This window comes from Saccopteryx bilineata, chromosome X, assembly GCF_036850765.1.
Source record: "Saccopteryx bilineata isolate mSacBil1 chromosome X, mSacBil1_pri_phased_curated, whole genome shotgun sequence".
NCBI classification, from domain to species: domain Eukaryota; kingdom Metazoa; phylum Chordata; class Mammalia; order Chiroptera; family Emballonuridae; genus Saccopteryx; species Saccopteryx bilineata.
The window spans coordinates 25,604,940-25,618,646 of NC_089502.1; the positions used below are offsets into that span (position 1 = coordinate 25,604,940).

General features: G+C 41.8%; 1 pseudogene; it reads right to left on the bottom strand.

Moving 5' to 3' along the window:
- Window positions 1-6,534: 6,534 nt before the first annotated feature.
- On the bottom strand, window positions 6,535-13,102 carry LOC136317603 (serine/arginine repetitive matrix protein 1 pseudogene; annotated as a pseudogene).
- Between the last annotated feature and the right edge of the window lie 605 nt (window positions 13,103-13,707).

A 13,707-nucleotide genomic window follows, 5' to 3' on the forward strand; every position in this document is an offset into this window, starting at 1 on the left:
ATTTTCATGTCCCTTCTATGTATGGATTCATATAGTTCTTAGTTTTTTTTTCTGATTTAATTATTTCACTTCGTATAATGTTATCAAGGTCCATCCATTTTATTGTAAATGATCCGATGTCATCATTTCTTATGGCTGAGTAGTATGCCATAGTGTATATGTACCAAGCTTTTTAATCCACTCGTCCTCTGATGGACACTTGGGCTGTTTCCAGATCTTCGCTATTGTGAACAATGCTGCCATAAACATGGGGGTGCATTTCTCCTTTTGGAGCCGTCTATGGTGTCCTTGGGGTATATTCCTAAAAGTGGGATAGCTGGGTCAAAAGGCAGTTCGATTTTCAGTTACTTGAGGAATCTCCATACTGTTTTCCACAGTGGCTGCACCAGTCTGCATTCCCACCAGCAGTGCAGGAGGGTTCCCTTTTCTCCACATCCTCGCCAGCACTTATTCTGTGTTGTTTTGTTGATGACCACCATTCTGACTGGTGTGAGGTGATATCTCATTGTGGTTTTAATTTGCATTTCTCTAATGATGAGTGATGTTGAGCATTTTTTCATATGCCTATTGGCCATCTGTATGTCCTCTTTGGAGAAGTGTCTATTCATCTCTTTTGCCCATTTTTGGATTGGATTGTTTGTCTTCCTGGTGTTGAGCTTTACAAGTTCTTAATAAATTTTGGTTATTAACCCCTTATCAGATGTATTGTCAAATATGTTCTCCCATTGTGTAGTTTCCCTTTTTATTCTATTCTTGCTGTCTTTAGCTGTGCAAAAGCTTTATAGTTTGATATAGTTTGTTTATCCTGTCTTTTATTTCACTTCCCCGTGGAGATAAATCAGCAAATATATTGCTGCGAGAGATGTCCGAGAGCTTACTGCCTATGTTTTCTTCTAAGATGCTTATGGTTTCACGGCCTACATTTAAGTCTTTTATCTATTTTGAGTTTATTTTTGTGAGTGGTGTAAGCTGGTGATCTAGTTTCATTTTTTTGCAGGTAGCTGTCCAATTTTCCCAACACCATTTGTTAAAGAGGCTGTCTTTACTCCATTGTATTTCCTTACCTCCTTTGTCAAATATCAGTTGTCCATAGAACTGTGGGTTTATTTCTGGGTTTTCTGTTCTGTTCCATTGATCTATATACCTGTTCTTATGCCAGTACCAGGCTGTTTTGAGTACAATGGCCTTGTAGTATAACTTGATATCAGAAAGTGTGATACCTCCCACTTTATTCTTCTTTATTAAGATTGCTGATGCTATTCGTGTTCTCTTTTGGTTCCATATAAATTTTTGGAATATGTGTTCTATATCTTTGAAGTATGTCATTGGTATTTTAATTGGTATTGCATTGAATTTATAGATTGCTTTGGGTAATATAGACATTTTAATGATGTTTATTATTCCTAACCATGAGCACGGTATATGCTTCCACTTGTTTGTATCTTCCTTGATTACTTTTATCAATGCTTTGTAATTTTCCAAGTACAAGTCTTTAGTCACCTTGGTTAAGTTTATTCCTAGGTACTTTATTTTTTTGGTTGTAATTGTGAAGGGGATTGTTTCCTTAATTTCTCTTTCTGACTGTTCATTGTTGGTGTATAAAAATGCCTCTGATTTCTGAGTATTGATTTTATATCCTGCCACTTTGCTGAATTCATTTATCAGGTCCAGTAGCTTTTTGACTGAGACTTTAGGGTTTTCTATTTACAATATCATATCATCTGCAAATAATGATAGTTTTACTTCTTCTTTTCCAACTTGAATGCCTTTTATTTCTTCTTCTTCTGATTGCTGTGGCGAGGACTTCCAGAACTATGTTAAATAAGAGTGGTGAAAGGGGTCACCCCTGCCTTGTTCCTGATCTTAAGGGTATTGCTTTTAATTTTTGCCCATTGAGCATGATGTTTGCTGTGGGTTTCTCATAGATGGCTTTTATTATGTTGAGGTATGTTCCCTGTATTCCCACTTTGCTGAGAGTTTTGATCATGAATGGGTGCTGGATTTTATCAAATGTTTTTCGGCATCTATTGAAATTATCATATGGTTTATCTCCTTCTTTTTGTTTATGTGATGAGTCACATTGATTGATTTATGAATATTGTACCAGCCTTGCCTCCCCAGAATAAATCCCACTTGATCATAATGTATGATTTTTTCCATATATTGTTGGATCCTGTTTGCTAATATTTTGTTGAGAATTTTAGAATCTATATTCATCAGAGTTATTGGCCTATAATTTTCTTTCTTTGTGTTGTCTTTGCCTGGTTTTGGAATCAGAATTATGCTCGCCTCATAAAAGGAGCTTAGAAGTGTTCCTTCCTCTTGAATTTTTTGAAATAGTTTGAGAAGGATAGGAGTTAGTTCTTCTTTGAATATTTGGTAGAATTCTGTTGTGAAGCCATCGGGCCCTGGACTTTTCTTTGTTGGGAGTTTTTTGATAACTGTTTTGATCTCCTTTGTTGTAATCGGTCTGCTTAGGTTTTCTGATTCTTCCAGATCGATTTTTGGAAGATTGTATGTTTCAAGGAATTTGTCCATTTCATCTAGGTTGTCTAGTTTTTTGTCATACAGTTCTTCATAGTATTTTCTTACAATCCTTTGTGTTTCTGTTGTGTCAGTTGTTATTTCTCCTCTCTCATTTCTAATTTTATTTATTTGAGTCCTCTCTCTCTTTTTCTTGGTGAGTCTAGTTAAAGGTTCATCAATCTTGTTTACCTTTTCAACGAACCAGCTCCTAGCTTCATTGATCCTCTGTATTGTTTCTTTAGCCTCTGTCATTTATTTCTGCTCTGATCTTTATTATTTCCTTCCTTCTACTACATTTGGGCTTTACTTGCTGTTCTTTTTCTAATTCTTTTAGATGCAGGGTTACGTTGTTTATTTGAGCTTTTTCTAGCTTCTGAAAGTGTGCCTGTAGTGCTATGAACTTCCCTCTCAGCACTGCTTTCGCTGTGTCCCATAAATTTTGAGTTGTTGTATGCTCATTGTCATTCGTTTCTAGGAATTTTTGTATTTCTTCATTCTTAATCCATTTATTATTTAACAACCTGCTACTTAGTTTCCATGTGTTTGAGAATTTTTGAGCTTTTCTGTTGTGATTCATTTCTAGTTTCATGCCGTTGTGATCGGAGAAAGTGCTTGATATGATTTCAGTCTTCTTAAATTTGTTGAGAGCACCTTTGTGCCCTATCATGTGGTCTATCCTAGAGAATGTACCATGAGCACTTGAAAAGAATGTATATTCTGCTGCTTTAGGGTGAAAGGTTCTGAAGATATCTATTAAATCGAGTTGATCTACTGTTTCCAATAAGTCTGCTGTTTCTTTGTTAATTTTCTTTCTTGAGGATCTATCTAGTGATGTTAGTGGGGTATTGAAATCCCCTGCTATTATAGTATTGCTGTTGGTCTCGCCCTTTAAATCCATCAAAGTCTGCTTTATACATTTGGGTGCTCCTATATCAGGTGCATAGATATTTATAATGGTTATATCTTCCTGTTGGATAACTCCCTTTATCCTTATGTAGTGGCCTTCTTTATCTCTTACTATATCCTTTGTTTTAAAGTCCAATTTGTCTGATATAAATATTGCTACCCCAGCTTTTTTTTCATTTCCATTTGCATGAAATGTTTTTTTCCATCCTTTTACCTTCAATCTTTGTGTGTCTTTTGTTCTAAGGTGTGTCTCTTGTAGACAACATATGTATGGGTCCTATTTTCTTATCCACGCAGCTACCCTATGTCTTTTGATTGGATCATTTAATCCATTTACATTTAAGGTTATTATTGATATGTAGTTGTTTATTGACATTTTCTTTTTTAAAGGTGTATTTCTTTTTTGCTATATTCTTTTCCCACTTTGATCTGTTTACAACAAGCCCCTTAACATTTCCTGTAGCATTGGTTTGGTTGTAATGAATTCCTTGAGTTGTTTTTTGTCTGGGAAAGTTTTTATTTCTCTTTCGATTTTAAACGGTAGCCTTGCTGGATAAAGTAGTCTTGGTTGTAGGTTCTTGTTCTGCATTACTTTGAATATTTCTTGCCATTCCCTTCTGGCCTCAAGTGTTTCTGTTGAGAAGTCAGATGTCATCCTTATGGGGGCTCCTTTGTAGGTGATAACTTTTTTTTCTCTTGCAGCTTTTAATATTTGCTCTTTATCACTTAGCTTTGGTATTTTAATTATGATGTGTCTTGGTGTAGGTTTCTTTCGTTTTCTCTTTAATGGAGTCCTCTGTGCTTCTTGGACTTGTGAGAGTTTCTCTTGCATTAATTTAGGGAAGTTTTCAGCTATGATATGATTGAACAACATCTCTATTCCTTGTTCTTTTTCTTCTTCTTCAGGAACCCCATGATGTGGATGTTATTTCTCTTCATGTTGTCACAGAGCTCTCTAAGGGTTTCCTCTGACTTTTTGAGTCTCTTTTCTCTTTTCTTCTCTGTTTTCATGCCTTCATTCCAGTTGTCCTCTAATTCGCTGATTCGATCCTCTACTCTATCTATCCTGTTTTTAATTCCTTCCATTGTTGTCTTTATTTCTGATATTGTATTTGTCATCTCCGACTGATTCTTTTTTATACTTGCTATTTCTTTATTTAGGTGTTCATAGTGACCATCCATTGTTGTTCTAAGATCCCTAAGCATCCTTACAATCATTATTTTGAACTCTGCTTCTGGAAGTTTGATTATTTCCATATCACTCAGTTCATCTCCTGAAGGTGTCACTTGTGGTTTCATTTGGATTGCACTTTTTTGTCTTCTCATGATGTTTTTTTTTTTTTTTTTTTTTTTTTTTTTTTTTGTAGAGTTGGTTGAGTCTAGGCTTGGTGTTGTCTGCCTCCAGTTTTCAGTTTTGTTATTTCTAGGTCTTCTTGGGTTGGTATCAGCTGTTATCTGTAATCCACTTTTGGATTTGGGCAGCTTTGAAGTCTTGATTTGTTTGTTTTCTTAACAGGTGATAGTCTTGTTTACTGACCTCAGCAGGGGGCTTCCTTGAAACTGTATTCAGGAATGCGATGGGTGTAACCTGAGACTCTGAAGGCCTCTTTGGCCAGCTAATCTCACTGGGCGCAGGGTGTTTTCTCAGCTTCAGTAGGGGGAGGTGTATCTCAGATCTCCATGGAGACCTGAGTTACTGCCCCTCCTCCCCACTTCTTGTTTTCAGCTGTGTCTTGTTGTGCTGATTGGAGCTGGAGAGATGTCCGGGGATCTCTGATCCGAAAGCACTTCAGCTCTGTTTTGTGAAAGTTTCAGTCCCTCCCCCAGCTATGGCCACCTCCAGCACGGATGAGTCAGCTTTTTTAGTTCATTTTGTGCATTCCTTAGCCCTTCACAGTCTTTCCCTCTCCCTGTCCTTTCCACTTGGGAGATAAGCTGGTCTTTTCAACACACCTCGCTCCCTGGTCACCAGGCAAGTGGCTGTGAGCAGTAGTTTCTGCTCTTTTCCCTCTGTGAGATCCTCTCTGGACTCTCAGCCTCACCCCCCCTTCTGTTCCGGTAAGCAGAGGAGGTTCAGTCGCTCCCTACTAGGATTGTTGTGGTTTCTTCTTTGCTCCTTGGTTTTTGAGAGCTGTTCTTGCAGTTCAGAGTTGGTTTTTCATGCTGATTTTCCTAAATTGATTTGTATTCCAGTTTGCTGGTGAGAGCTGGGTGTCTGTGCATCCGCCTACTCCACTGCCATCTTTTTTTTCCCCAAATCAACTTCTTACACATCAATATTAACCCACCTTGTCCTGGCAAACAACATGCTTTCATTTTATGTCTCATCTCAGAGTTTGAATCCTGACTCATTTCAGCAGAGACTCCACAGGCAACAGGAAAAATTGTGGCATTAATCTGTTTTTACTTTTGTCGTAGTTCTACAGTGGTCTTAATTCTGGGCAACTGCAAACAATACAAGGTTGGAAGCATCATAACTTAAATGAGTGATAAGACTCAAATGAGAAAAAGGAAAAAAGAAAGAGAGAACCTATGGGAGTAGCCAGGGGCATTTAAAGAAACTATAAGGATGCCAGCAATATTTAAAGCCCCTTTTTTAAAAAGGGGTCTTTTTTTGGCTTAAAATATTCCACTCTAAATGAATTTATGTCAGCTGTCAATGAAAGAATGTCACTAATACACCTTGGACACCTTTTGCAATGTAAATCCATGCCCTTTTTTACATAGTGAACTTCAACCTAGCAATTATTACAACAAATGTTATAATCTAAAGCTCAAACACATTTTTAGCAATTTTGAAATTGAATTGAGTACAAACCAAATAAAATTTACATCCTAACACACATCTTTTTTTTTAAAGTTCTTTTTTTTTAAATTTTATTTATTCATTTTTAGAAAGGAGAGAGAGAGGGAGAGAGAAAGACAGAGAGGGAGAGAGAGGAGAGAGAGACAGAGAGAGAGAAGGGGGAGGAGCTGGAAGCATCAACTCCCATATGTGCCTTGACCACGCAAGCCTAGGGTTCGAACCGGCGACCTCAGCATTTCCAGGTCAAAGCTTTATCCACTGCGCCACCACAGGTCAGGCCTAACAAACATTTCCACCTAAGACTGTGGAGACACTTGAGCCTTCTTCATGGATCGCAGGGCCTTTTTCCGCAGGTGCTTCTCTAGGTCGTCAAGGTTATCCTCAGCTTCACTCTCAGTCTCCTTCCGAGGGTCTTCCTGTGCTGATGTGGTAGCAGGAGCAGCAACGGCTGCAGGGGTTCCAGCAGCTGCAGCAGCTGCAACCACAGCCTTTTCTTTCTAGTGTTTTTTGTGTTTCTTGTGCTTTTTATCTTTTTTGTGTTTCTTGTCCTTCTTTTTCTTCTTTTTCTTTCCACCACCTCCTTGGTCCGAATTCCTCGCCGGTGATGGGCTTGGTGTTGGGCTTTTAGCTTTTCTGACCTGTACCACTGGTGACCAGTTGGTAGAGGGTGACTGAGACTGGACAGGAGAGGGAGTTACAGGAGGTTTTTTAGTTGCTGGCTCAGGAGACTTTGAGACAGATTGGAAGGATGAGACTCTCCTTATAGACTGAGGACTTGGTGAGACAGCATTTTAAAATTTTGGGGGGCTCTGGAGTCCTGGAGACTCTCCTAATGGGCCTAGTACTTGGAGATGGGGACTGCCTTCTTTGGGGTGATGGTGATGGTCCTCTTCGAACGGGTGGAGGACTTGAGGAGGTCTGAGGAGCTCGAGGCCGTGGTGAGGGCGAATGCGGTTTGTTTGGTTGTGGTGACTGGGCCTCCCGGGTAGACCGGTTTGGGGAAGACCCTTTCCTATGCTTTGATGACAGTGAAGGTGAACATCTCTTGGTGGGTGGGGAGCTTCTTTGTTTGGGAGGTGGAGAATGGAAGACCCGACGCTTTGGTGGTGGAGAGGGTGATGCCCTTCGTTTAGGAGGGGGTGGGGGAGAAGCTGTTCTTCTCTTTGGAGGCGGGGAGGGAGACTATCTTCTCTGTATTGAAGGAGAGTATCTTCTTGGGGAAGGTGATCGCCTACGTGGGAGAGGAGGAGTCCTCCGTCATGGTGGTGTGGGGGACCTATGTCATCCAGGAGGTGGAGCAGGAGAGGGAGAACATCGCCGTCTGGTGGGTGGGGGGAGGGACTTCTCCCCTGCCTACCACTTTTAGTCATTGGCGATTGCCATCGCTTTCCCATTTGCATCCGAGGGGAAGGCTCTTTCTGGCACTTTCGAGGTGATGGAGAGGCACTCCGGGAAGGTGAATGTCTCTGCCGCCTGCCTACCTCACCATTCTTCACATGGGACCTGTTGGGTCGCTCATCTTTTGAGGAAGAGGAGGAGCCAGAATCAGACGAAGACTGCTGGTTCTGTTGTCTATACTGACGTCTCTGCTGCACAGAATCTGCTGCAGCCATTTTGCCACCTTTATCTTCTTCTGATTCAGATAACTCTACTTTTCTAGGCTTGGGTGCTGGTAAAGGGGACTCTCTTTTTTCTGTACCTTTATGCTTTATCACTTTACCTGAAGTTCTCCCTGGAGAAACAGAAACACGGCTTTTCCTTGTTTCGTTTGACTGCTGGGGTGTTGGGGAATGACGAGTTTTTGGTGGAGGAGTTGCTGGGGGTGATGGCCTATGCTGTCGCCTTGGAGGACTTGCTGAAAGAGACAACCCTCGCATTTTTCGAGGTGGGGCTGGATATCCTCTTAGGAGACTTCTTTGGTGGTGACCAGGAATGAGACAAAGAGGAGGATGAACTACTCCCAGATAAGGATGCTGATGAACGCCTTCTTCGCCTCACTAGAGATCTGCTCCTTCTGTGCCGGGGTGGAGGAGGCATTCGTCTTGGTGGAGTTCTTCTTCGAGGAGATGGTCACCTTCTTGGGCTTGGCCGCCTTCCAGGTGGGTATGATCTTGATCTTGATCTGGATCTATGGCGCCGTCGAGGTCGAGTATGAGAAGGGGAGCGAGAATGTGTCTGGGATCTGGATTTGGAATGTGACCGGGATCGTGGTCTGGTCTTCTCCTTTTCCTTTTCTTGTTTGGAATTTTTCTCTGGAGAAGGTTCTTTAGGTTCTGGTACAGGTTCAAGCTTGGGAACTTTTAGGATGTCAGTAGTAGAAGTGGCCTCTTGTACTGAAGCTTCTTTTACTTTTGCTGATGGTTCTGGGAACTCTGGAGTTTTTTCCTTCTTTTCTGGAGCAGGGGAAGGACTCCAGCTCTTGGTTCTGTGATGGGGAGATCGAGAATGAATGTGCTTTCTCTCTCTCCTGACAGGGGAAGATCGTCTTCTAGGGGAAGAAGATCTGGATTTGCATCTTCGAGGACTTCGTGACCTCTCTCTTTTTTTCTCTGCTGCTTGATTTTTCTCCCTTATCCCTCTTATCTTTGTTTTCATCTTGTTTTTTCATAGATGCCAACTTTTCTTGCTCAATCTGTCTCTGTTCTATTTCTTCTTTCTTCAGTTCTAAGAAAGCAGAGGGAATTCCGGTGATGTTTTCTTGTGCACTTAGGAGCAGGGGAACCGGCAACCTCTGTGCTTCAGACCTATGCTCTAACTAACAGAGCTATCTGGCCAGGGACAGTGGGGAATAGATTTGAGCTGAGTTATCCACACAATTGTTGACAAATTTCTAGTGGCTCAACTTGTAGGTATAAATAGTACTTCAGCAGACTAGACCAGTGGGGAAAGTGAAGAAGCTTGGATTGTGAAAGTACCAAGACCTAATGTAAATGACACACCTGTAATACTGCACAATGTGAGAGGGGAACTGTTGGGCAGATAAAATGTATTATGCTCACTTTGTTAAAGAGGCCGTTGCCCAGGTGATATTAATGTGTGTTGGGGTGGGCTAAAGGCAGGGAGAATCCTTGTAGCCTGGGGCTTGGTTTTGGGATTAAGCCTTTCCTACCCCTTTTGGTGTAAGGTGGTACAATCCTATCATGCCTCAGAGAAGTGACTTTGTATTAGAGACTTCCCTATTATGTATATTGGATTAAGGGTTTGGATTTCTACACTATAAAATGGGAACGAAGTGGGAGTTTGGCTCTTGGTTCCTGAGATTAGAAGAGAGAGCAGAGGAGAGCAGAGAAAGGCCACGTGGAGGAGGCCAGGAGAAGCAGCCAAGATGGCAGAGTGCTGAGTGAGATGCCAGTTTGTGTAGAGTTTGTATCTGGGATAAGGAAAGGAGATGGGGAACAGAGGTGAATAAGTCTGGTGAGCTAGAAACCTTTGATTCTAGGAAACTCGGATAAGTCAGTAGCTTTGTGAGCACTGAATGTGACTGAGTTTTGGAGCCCAGTGTGTGTTTTTACTTGCCCACCGGGTGCAAAGCTAGAATTAAAGACTATGGCCCACCAGTTTTTGGCTCCGCTGTTTCTTTGCCGACTGTCCGAATCCAATGCGAACCTGCATGAGCCAGGCAGCTCTGATGCTGGCCATGGCCCTGCCTCCTGGCTTTGGCGTAGTCTGTGGCAGGATTCGATACAGATCGGCAAGGAGCCACTACCACCTTTGAGTGGTGGAATAGAGGACTGGTTGCTGTTATGGTTCCCCATGGCTGTCCTTTTGGGGACCGTAGGCTGGCTGACTTTTACAGCCATGCATGAGGAAACTGAGAGCTCTGTGGAAGAGGCTGCCCGGGACCTGCAAACCGAGCAGGGAAAAGAGCTGGAGCAAACGTGGGAGAAGGAGATGCTGACCCTGGAACTGAAGGAAGTGCTGAAGGAGGAGGCCGACCAGGTTTGCGAGATTCGCCTGGAAATGGAGCAAACACTGAAGGAGGATTCAGAGGTTCGTGAGTTGCAGCTTGCCCTGGATGTTGCGGAGAGCCAGCAACAGCAGGAGGCCGGGGCTGAGGCTGAGGCTGAAGCCGGGGCCGGGGCCGAGGCTGAGGCTGAAGCCAAGTCCGGAGCTGCAAGGTCTGCGGAGCAGAAGGCGGCAGTGGACGGAGGCTCGAGCCCGGCAGCCGGAGCTGGTGTTTTCAGTCCCACTTTGGGGGATGAGGAGAATCAGGCTGGAGTTGCATTCCGCAGTCTCCATAAGATGAGAGCCCAGCTGGAAGGAGCACCTACTGCGGCCCCGGTAGGTCTGCGATTTGGGGACATAGGGCTGGACATGCTTTCCGGAGCAGAGATGGAAATGCTGACTGCCATTGCCACGTGCCCCTCTTTGGGACAGTGTAAGACCTGCCAGGACGGCAGGGATGAAGGGGGTGGCTGATGCCCCATGTGCGTGGACTGATTTCCTGGACTACGACCGGAGTGGGCATTGGCTCCTTTGTTGGATGGACTTACGGATTATGGATTTTGGACAATGTGAAATACCCTGATGGGGGTGGGGGGTGGCTTTGCTGGAAGCACTCCCCTGCCCCGGAAAGTTTTTCCCATGGCTAGAAAGAAGGCCCAGGACATTTTGCGCTTTTGGCAAAGTGCTCAGAGACTGGTGAAGTGTACCTTTGTAATTGTTGAAACTGTATTATTTTTGCTGTTGTAATTTGTGTAATGTTCTAATTTCCTTGCACAGGGATGCTGGTGGTATAGATTGTGGGTAGTAAAGTGAGCATAGGGGTGGATTGTTGGGCAGATAAAATGTATTATGCTCACTTTGTTAAAGAGGCCGTTGCCCAGGTGATATTAATGTGTGTTGGGGTGGGCTAAAGGCAGGGAGAATCCTTGTAGCCTGGGGCTTGGTTTTGGGATTAAGCCTTTCCTACCCCTTTTGGTGTAAGGTGGTACAATCCTATCATGCCTCAGAGAAGTGACTTTGTATTAGAGACTTCCCTATTATGTATATTGGATTAAGGGTTTGGATTTCTACACTATAAAATGGGAACGAAGTGGGAGTTTGGCTCTTGGTTCCTGAGATTAGAAGAGAGCAGAGGAGAGCAGAGAAAGGCCACGTGGAGGAGGCCAGGAGAAGCAGCCAAGATGGCGGAGTGCTGAGTGAGATGCCAGTTTGTGTAGAGTTTGTATCTGGGATAAGGAAAGGAGATGGGGAACAGAGGTGAATAAGTCTGGTGAGCTAGAAACCTTTGATTCTAGGAAACTCGGATAAGTCAGTAGCTTTGTGAGCACTGAATGTGACTGGGTTTTGGAGCCCAGTGTGTGTTTTTACTTGCCCGCCGGGTGCAAAGCTAGAATTAAAAGACTATGGCCCACCAGTTTTTGGCTCCGCTGTTTCTTTGCCGACTGTCCGAATCCAATGCGAACCTGCATGAGCCAGGCAGCTCTGATGCTGGCCATGGCCCTGCCTCCTGGCTTTACAGGAACTAAAGTCCAAAGTGACCTGGTTTTGTGCATTCTGGCTTCATAAGTAGCCAGCATTAATATCCAAGGATCATTGGTGGAACCTGGCAGTAAGGAGTTAGTGACACTTAGGCTATAATTTGACAATCCCTTCAGGTTTGAAACTTTTCTCCATGCTGTAGCTGAAAGTACAGAAACAAAATTCAGATTGTAAGTAAAAGAAAAATGTTGGAAATTGTTTAACAGAAAATCAGGATCCCAGTCACATGGAGCTGAGCTTCACACAGAGTCTGCAAGGTGTTATTTATCAAGTACCTGCACACATTCAGAAGCAGAAATTTGGACTTCAAAATAACATTTTCAATTTATATGCTGTGATTTTCCTTAGGGTGTAGAGCATGGAATGAGGGATGGAGGTCTGGGCAACACAACTTTATTTAGCTACATCTGATAAGATCAACTCTCTAATATAAATGGAGTTATGAGGAGAACATTGTTACTGTCTGAGAGTATTTTTAAGGAGTTTGTTGAGATTGAAATAGTTCATAATGAAGTTCAAAAAGCATGGGTGAGCTTTAGAAGATGAAGAAAAAATAAGAATTTTATATATAATCTGGTAACGGTGATGAGAGGAGATAAGGGTTTCAGTGGCTAAGAAAAGTTGCATACATTTTGAGTTGGTTTGGGTAGCTGGTATTGCCACGACTATAAATATCCAGCAACAGCAAAAAGCTAATAGTGAGAGGACAGCCTGAGATTTTTTTTTGCTCTTCAAGTACATTTCTTGAACTGACTTTAAATTGATCAAAGGCATTTTTGAACAAAATTCTTTTTCAGATATTAACTTTGATGACTATTTCTCTTTACTTAAAAATCATGAGTTTAATTATCAGTTCTACATTATGAATATTAAATCAGTTTCTAACCTCCCTTTACTTTTTTTAAATCCCCACAATATCTGTACTGCTCATTGGGTATCTCCACTTGGATGTCGTATGGGGTCCTCAAATTTGACAGATATAAAAATAAACTTACCGTATTCCCCCTTTCCCTCACTGTATTTCTCATTTTTGTGTATTGTAACAATGATTCACAGGCTCAGAACTTTAGGATTTAATAGTTTTCCTTAAGTTTTATAGCTGAAAAATGGCAGAGCTAAGACTAGAATCCAGATCTGATTTTAAATCTTGTGTGTTCTAGTGAGTTGGACCAACTGTTAAGATGACTGAGTCTGATAATGAAGGCCCTTCACCTTTCACCCCTTAATCTACTTTTCTAACCTCACCTCCCATAATTGCTTCTCATGTTCTCTTTGTCTAATCACACTGTGCTTCTTTTAGTTTAACAAACTTATCTGGCATTTATTCATTTCCATACCTTTGCTCATATTGTTCACTTCACTTGGCATGCCTTCCCTCATGCCCTTATTCAATCTTGTCTGATCTTAAAAAACTAGCACAAAAATAATTTTCTACCAACTCTTCTTTAATTCATCTCAGTTAGAAGTGCCCATGCCTCCAATAAATAACTGTAGCAACTTATCTAAGTCACTGATGGTACTTTATTATTTTTACTTTGTATTGTTAATTCAGCATTTATTGAATTAACATCATATGCCATTTGTATTTGAAATATGGTGATCAGTGAACAAGTTGGGCAATCTTGCTGATTATATGGGATTCATTGTTCAGTCAGGGAAGAAAGACAAGTTAAAAAACAATAGCCATACAGTCTAAAATTACAGAGTCATAGAGTAAAGAGCAGATGCCATCGAACCTTAAAAATGTTTATTACAACATTACTCACAGTTACCAAGATATAGAAACAAAGTGTTCCTCGATAAAGGATTGAATGAAAAAGATGTGATACATATATACAATAGAATACTACTCAGCCTTCAGAAATGATGATATAGTGACATTTTCGACAACAAGAATGGACCTTGAGAACATTATACTGAATAAAATACTGGTAAGTAAATCAGAAAAAGCTAAGAACTGTATGATTTCACACATAGGTAAGATA